Raw genomic sequence first — 8,360 nt, 5'->3', positions numbered from 1 at the left:
TCGTTTCTGCTGCGCCACGACAGGAACTCCAAGGTGAACTATTTTAATGGAGCCACTATAAATCACGTTTTAGAAAAATGTTAAATGATAAGGAAATGGTTATGAAATAGGCTTAAACAAGGGCAAAGCAGAATATAAGAATAATTCATATAGAATGATTCCAAGTCCACAGACACACAGACACACACACATATATTTAAAGGAAGTACTTCCAGGAAGAAATCCGGTAGGGAAACTCTATACATAAAAGTGCTGAGTAGTTATCTCTTGGGATGAGATTACAGCTGATTTTTTCCTTTATACTTCTCTGTAATCTCCGTAATTCTTTTTTTTTTTTTTTTTTTTTTTTGTCTTTTAGGGCCAAACCTATGACATTTGGAATTTCCCAGGCTAGGGGTGGAATCAGAGCTGCAGCTACCAGCCTACACCACAGCTATAGCAACACCGGATCCTTAACCCAATGAGCAAGGCCAGGGATTAAACCCACATCCTTGTACTAGTCAGGTTCTTAACCCACTGAGCCACAATGGGAACTCCCACACACTCCTTTTTATTTGTTTACTTATTTATTTTTAGTAATTTTTTTTCCTGTCTTTTTAAGGGCCACACCTGTGGCATATGGAGGTTCCCAGGCTAGGGGTCGAATCAGAGCTGTAGCTGCCGGCTTACACCACAGCCACAGCAACACCAGATCTGAGCTGCCTCTGTGACCTACACCACAGCTCACGGCAATGCCGGATCCTTTAACCCACTAATCGAGGCCAGGGATTGAACCTGCATCCTCATGGATGCTGGTCAGATTCATTTTCACTGAGCCACAAGGGGAACTCCCACACACTCCCTTTTAAATCCCAGCTCTCCATGGGTTTGCTGCAGGAGAGGTGCACTGCTAAGCATTTTACATTTAATCCCCGAGCAATCCTGTGAGGTCCATGTCATCAGCTCCATCCCACCTAAGACAACTGAGGCTCCGAGTGGTTAAGAAACGTGCCCCATGACCCACAGCAGATAAATGGCACTGCCAGGGCTGAAGCTCAGGCCTGAGCTCTTTCCTGTCTCAGGCTGCCTCATAGAGCCAGAGGCCAGCACATTTCTTGGGTCCCTGTGTGCCCTGCTCCTCTGGTGGTCAGCACAGATGAGGTGACCAAGGCCAGGAAGCCTTGTGTCTATTACAGAGAGTCCCAGACTGGGCAGAGCTGTCTCTGCCCTGATTAATTACCCCAGGAGGCTTCTGAGAAAATCAGGCCTTTCTCCCCGCCACCCCGGCTGCTCTCTGGCTTAATTACTTCTCCTCTTGGCTGTAATGAATGTCTCTGAGCCCCTGAGACAGGAACCGACACCAGGAGCAGCCGCCTCCATGGCTCAGGCCCGCCTCCCCCAGCCCGGAACCTTGGGGCCCAAACACAGGCCCAGCGTCTACCCTTGTCTCTGACCCTTGCCCCCCACCCCCTTCAGCTACAAAGCATCTGTGGGAGGAAGACCCCAGCCCCTCAGCCTCCCTCTCCCCGATGAAACGCAGACTTGAAAACCAGATGCAACAGGTAGGCCCCACAGTGGGGGCTCCAGATTCTCAGTGCCCCCTCCATCTGGAAACCTGTCCACGGGCTTTGGAGCAGAAGCTCAGAATAGCATCTCCTCCTTGCTTCCTACCTTCCCACACCTCTGCAGGTGCAACAAGAAGAGGCCATTCCAGAGTTCCCGTCGTGGTGCAGTGGTTAACGTATTCAACTGGGAACCATGACGTTTCGGGTTCCATCCCTGGCCTTGCTCAGTGGGTTAAGGATCCCGAGTTGCCATGAGCTGTGGTGTAGGTCACAGACGTGGCTTGGATCCCGCGTTGCTGTGGCTGTGGCATAGGCCAGTGGCTACAGCTCCGATTAGACCCCTAGCCTGGGAACCTCCATATGCCATGGAAGCAGCTCAAGAAAAGGCAAAAGGACAAAAAAGAAAATAAGAGAGTTCCCGTCGTGGCGCAGTGGTTAACGAATCCGACTAGGAACCATGAGGTTGCGGGTTCGATCCCTGCCCTTGCTCAGTGGGTTAACGATCCGGCGTTGCCGTGAGCTGTGGTGTAGGTTGCAGACTCGGCTCGGATCCAGCGTTGCTGTGGCTCTGGCGTAGGCCGGTGGCTACAGCTCTGATTCAACCCCTAGCCTGGGAACCTCCATATGCCGCCGGAGCGGCCCAAGAAATAGCAACAACAACAAAAAGACAAAAAAAAAAAAAAAGAAAGAAAGAAAATAAGACCATTCTTTCCTTTCCTCCATTCACCTACTGTTTCCTGAACACCTACTCTGTGCCAGGCCCTGTTCTCAGCAGTGAGTCTACAACAGGGAGGCAGGCAGACCAAGCACGCATCCTCTAGGAGCTGAGGGTCCCTCAGGAATGCAGCCCCAAACAAGCAAACAAACAGATAAATAAAATTTTTTTTTCATCTTTTTAGGGCCGCGCTTGCAACATATGGAGGTTCCCAGGCTAGGGGTCTAATTGGAGCTTCAGATGCCAGCCTACACCACAGCCACAGCAACACGGCATCTGAGCCGCATCTGTGACACACACCACAGCCCACAATGCTGGATCCTTAACCCACTGAGCAAGGCCAGGGATCCAACCCGCAATCTCATGGTTTCTAGTCGGATTCAGTCCCACTGTGCCATGATGGGAACTCCCAAATAAAATTATTTATAAAATTATTTATAAGGAGGAGGAGGGTGGGAGCAGAAAGAGAGTGACGGCCCGGGTATCCGGAGATGGGTGGGGAGAGACGGCACATCCATCCATCCCATCCCGTTGAATGCCTGTGCTGGAAGTCCTGCCACCAGTCTGCTCTCCATCCCTCAGGCCCGTGTGGTCTTACTGCATCATCGCCACCAGTGAGCAGGGCTTCAGTCACACACCCACCCCAGCCATACCCTGAAACAACCACCGGGAGGAGAGGGGCTGAGCTCCGGGGACACCATGCCAGCAAGGATGACAGCAGAATGAAGACAGGGGTCCCTGCAGCCACCCAACCTCTCCGACTGCCTCTTCGTGCTTCCACTAGGGCTCCCTACCCCCCCTCCAATTGCCCACATCATTTCAGGGCAGATCAAAGAGTTAAATGTGAAAATAGACTGAAGCATAGAAAACCAGGAAGAAAGAGACCCATCAGACCTCTTGAGGGAAGAGCTCTTTACGAGCATAAAAGCCCTGGAAGAAATGACAGAGAAAAGTCAACAACAGCCTTGCCCACGGAAGCATTAAGCGTGTGTGAGCGTCATGAAAGCAGAGCTGAAATCACGACTCGGACCCCCTCCCTCCGCCAGGCTACTTCCTAGTTTGTTCTAGATTCAGTTCCGTGCAGAACTCTCCGTCCTCCACCCCAGCCCTCATCCTCTCCGGCTCGGCTGTTACCCCTGACGTCTCTCTGCCCCCCGGCTGCTCAACCCCCTATCGAAGCGGAAATGAACTCGTGTTGGGGGCAAGTGGCTTCTACGTCCATCCTCGAGGTCCATGGGCACTTTGACATCTTGTTTTTGTAAACTCCATGCCCAGCGCACAGAAATATTCTACACGGAACAAAACCCAACAACTTTTTTTAGTGTTACATTTGGCTGCTTCGCTAAGGTTTTGAAAGTTGTAGTAAAATACACATAATGTAAAATTTTCCATCGTAACATTTCTTTTAGGAACTGCCACGCTGTCTCCACGGCAGCTCTATGCTTTTGTATTCCCATCGATAACACACAAGGATTCCAGTTTCTCCACATCGTCACTCAGACTTGTTACTCTCGGGGTTTTGATAAGTGTGAGGCGGCATCTCACTGGTGTTCTGTTTTGCATTTCCCAGTAACTATTTTTTAAATGAAAGAGTCAACAGAATAAAAAAATAATAATAATCCAGGAGTTCTCATTGTTGCTTAGTGGGTTAAGACCCTGACCAGTATCCATGAGGATGCAGGTTCGATCTGATGTGGCTGTGCATGTGGCGTAGGGCAGCAGGTGCAGCTCCGGTTCAACCCCTACCCTGGGAACTTCCATTTGCCTTGGATGCGGCTGTGAAAAGAAAAAAATAATTATAATAAAATAATCCATGTGACAGTTATTATAAAGGGTTAATATCTTTTATATGTAAAATGAATATACACATGTCTAAGTAAAACAGTAGAATTCCCCCAAAGATAAATGGACATGAACAGACAACTCCAAAAGAGGAAAAACAAAATCAGAACAAATAGTTAGCATCACTGGTAACCAAGAAAGACAAAACAGGATACCATGTTTCACCTAGTAAGATTTCAAAACTTAAAAAAAAAAAAGATAAAACTCACAGCTGGCAAGAGTGATGGCAAATGGGAGTTTCCTGGTGGCTCAGCAGGTTAAGGATCGGGCACTGTAACTGCTGTGGCTCTGGTCCCTGTGGCATGGGTTGAGTCCCTGGCCCGGAAACTTCCACAGGCCCCAGGCAAAGCCCCCCCCCCAAAAAAAAGGAGTGCTGGCAAATAGACACTCATTCATGGTTGATGAGAGTGTATATTTCCAAAAGCAGCTTCTAAGGACTCCAGAGTATTAAAATTTCTTATGTGCTTTAACACAGAAATTCAGTTTCTGGGTACTTAACTGAAACAAACTCAATTTAGAAACCTGAGCACAAAAATGTGTACCACAGTTTATTTATTTTGTCTTTTTAGAGCCGCACCCTAGGCATATGGAGGTTCCCAGGCTCGGGGTCAAATCGGAGCTGCAGTTACTGGCCTTCGCCACAGCCACAGCAATACCAGATCCGAGCTGAGCTGTGACCTACACCACAGCTGACAGCAACTTCAAATCCTTAACCCACCAAGCAAGGCCAGGGATCAAACCAGCATCTTCATGGATACTAGTCGGGTTCTTTACTGCTGAGCCACAACGGGAACTCCCACAGCCATGGTTTTTAAATGTATAAAAAGAGCCTGGAAGGAGACAGACCAAATGCAAACAGGAGCTATATTAGTAGACTAGGTAGGGTTTTGCTTATCCAGTTTTCAGTTATTTGTCTAAATTTTCTAGGAAAAAACTACTGGTTGTTGGTATTTTCTTAAGTATGTCCTAACTGTTACCTGCAGCTTCTCCTTCAATTCCCTTTGTCCCATCCTGTGCTTTCTGGCTGGGGCTCCCCGCACCCCCACCCCATTCAGATCCATTCCCTCTTCCAAGAGCCGGACTTCGATCTGGCCATTCTCTGCCTTAAAATCCGTCACTGGCTCCCCAGGTCCCTTTAATCTGCACCCACAGCACTGGCCTCAACCCACCCTGAACTGTGCACCCTGGACTGTGCCCTGGATCTCTTGACCTGCCCCACCACACTTCAAGTCTGCCAACATTGGTACCTCCCCTGGGGTTTCTCGGTCGGAGCAGAAACCACCGGTAAGGTAGTGAGGGAAGCAAGAGTTTTCTCCCTATTGGGAAGACAAACGGAGGATCGTTGCGGTGGGAGCGAAAGCCCTACTGAAATCGGCCCGAGGCCAGTTTGTGAGTCTGGCACTGAACCCACGTGTTGTGAGCCCATATCAAGGCAAGGTCGGTGCCCATCCCATCCCGGCGTCCAATCGCCCGGCACCCTGCCCGGGACACGCTGGGATCTCCGTCCATGCGTCCCGCCTGAGGATCCCTGAGACTCCCCTCCCCCCCATCTTTGTCCCCAATAAAACCCCCACTCCTCCAAAGCCTGGGCCCCTGACCCCCACTCCGGCCCCCCGACCCGCGCGCTGGTTTTTCCCGGTAGAGATTTGGAGTAACGAGATCCCGAAGAGGGGGCGCGTGAAGCGGGGTGGGGTGGCTACGGCGCGCGCCTTGGCTGGGCTGGGGATGGCCAGAGCTGAGGGGTGTAAGCCGGGGCACGAGACCCCCAGGCCCACCACCCGGGGTGAGTTCCCACCAACCCCTCACGCGGATCGCTTTACTTGGTTGGAGGACGTCGGCCCTGCCTGCAGGCGGGCAGGACACGCCAGGGAGTCACCAGACTCTCACACCGCGTGGCCGGGCCGGCGTCGCCCTCTCGTGGCAATGGTGTGTAATGACAGTCTGCGGGCGCACAGGGACATCGCGACGCTTAATTTGGGCTGTGGACTTACTCCCTGAGTTCTGGAAGGCTGACTATTCATCCTTAGGACGGTTCCCGGAGCCCTGATACCCTGCGATCCCCTACCTACACTTGAAGCTCACCTTTGGACATGCGCATATTGGGATGAACGGCGTGAAATTTCCATTAGTTGACCTTTGTAATATAAAGGACACACAAACTGACAAAAGACACATACAAACTCTACCCCACACCTCACTCTCACACATCCCAACACACACACACACACACACACACACACTCTCTCTCTCTCTCTCTCTCTCTCTCCTCTCCTTGAAGAACACAGAGCTTTCAGCAGAAGTACCATCTAGTGACTGCACTCCCTTAGCGCTGGGTCCCGCGGAGCGCCCTACCCTGGCCCAGCCACAAGCTCACAACCGCCCTCAGTCTCGCTTCCTCAGCCCCAGCCTCTGCCCCTCTCCACCTTTTCAAACTCACTAGGGATATCCCCTTATGGAAAGCCACCTCTCCTGATCTCTAGGGATCAAGCCACACCTCTGCTCCCCTAATTTTCAGACTTTTATGCCCATAGAATCCCCTGGGGATCTTGTTAAAATGCAGATTTTTCACTCAGTAGGCCTAAGGTGAGCCCCAGACTCAGTATTTCGAACCATCGCCCCGTGATGCCAGGGACCACACTTTGAGAAACAGGACCCTGCTTCTTTCTCCAGGCTCAGCCTCCCCAGGACTGCCACTCTGTGGTCGCATCCCCAGCCCTCTGCCGCCCAGCTTCCCCACCCTTCGTCTTCACCACCCCGCTGAAACTGGGAAGTCACTGATGAGTGAAGGCAGTCACCTTTTCTCAGGTTTTGGGACATCCACACTGTGGGCTGTCCCTTCCTTCTTGAAACATCTGCACCTGTGGATTCTGGGTGACTCCTGATAGGCCTTCTGCTCTGAGCCCCCTCCAACCTCTCCCCAACCTCTCCCCTTTCCTTTTTTTTTTTTGTCTTTTTAGAGCCAAACCCACAGCATATGGGCACATGGAGGTTCCCAGGCTAGGGGTTGAATGGGAGCTACAGCTGCTGGCCTACACCACAGCCATAGCAACGCTGGATGCTAGCCGCATTGGTGACCTACACCACAGTTCACAGCAAAGCCGGATCTTTAACCCACTGAGCGAGGCTAGGGATCGAACCTGTGTCCTCATGGATACTAGTCAGATAGCTTTCCACTGAACCGTGACGGGAACTCCCCAACCACTCCCGTTTCTACAGCCCTGCCCAAAGCTCATGCCCAGGCTCAGAGGCCTCACCATCCCCCTCTCCATGCCTCTCCAGCCCTGGCCACTCTCCTGAGCTCCAGGCCCCTTTGCCAGCTTTCTGCCAGTTTTCTGCTAGGAAGCCCCCCCTGTACCCTGAAAGCACCTTACCTCCACTTGTCTAAAACCAGTCTTCTAGCATCTCTGTAATAATGGTAACATCTAATTTCATGGCATTACATGAGAGTTCATTATTAATACATATCACATGCTTGGAACAGGACCTGAGGGAGAGTTTGCTGTATTACAGTAGCCCTTCCGAAATACCGTCCATACCTAGAGCTAATAAACCGAAGGGAAGTCCTTCCTGTCACTGGGTTATGGACAAGGTCTTCTTTTTCTCTCCCTCTGTCTCCTTCTATCGTTTTAAGAAGGTCTCCATCAGATGCTGGCATGTCTTTCATCATCTTTTTTCCATTGCTGTCTATTCCAGAGAGGCAGGGAGTAGGGAGCCCCCTGCTGAACAAGGGGTGCGTGGTATACTTGGAACTGAAAATCTTTTTTTTTTTTGGTCTTTTTAGGGCTGCATTTGCGGCATCTGGAGGTTCCCAGGCTAGGGGTCCAATCGGAGCTGTAGCCCTGGGCCTACGCCACAGCCACAGCACTGCAAGACCCAAGTGTCGTCTGCGACCTACCCCACAGCTCACGGCAACACCAGATCCTTAACCCACTGAGCAAGACCAGGGATCAAACCTGCGTCCTCATGGATGTTGGTCAGATTCATTTCCACTGAGCCACGATGGAACCGAAACTCCAGGAACTGAAAATCTTAGATCCTAAATCTGTGGGTTTCACATTAACACACAATCACAACACACTTAAGAAAATAATACAGCAAATATCCTTTGTGCTCAAATTTCCCTGATTGTCTGATTTTTATGGTTTGTTGAATCAGAATCCAAATAAGGATTAAAAGAGATTTAAAAACACATCAGATTTAAAAACAAATCTAACTAGTATCTGTGAGGATGCAGGTTCTATCCCTGGCCTCACTCAGTG

This window comes from Sus scrofa, chromosome 12 (assembly GCF_000003025.6).
Source record: "Sus scrofa isolate TJ Tabasco breed Duroc chromosome 12, Sscrofa11.1, whole genome shotgun sequence".
Taxonomy (NCBI): Eukaryota; Metazoa; Chordata; class Mammalia; order Artiodactyla; family Suidae; genus Sus; species Sus scrofa.
This window is presented reverse-complemented; position numbering follows the sequence as displayed.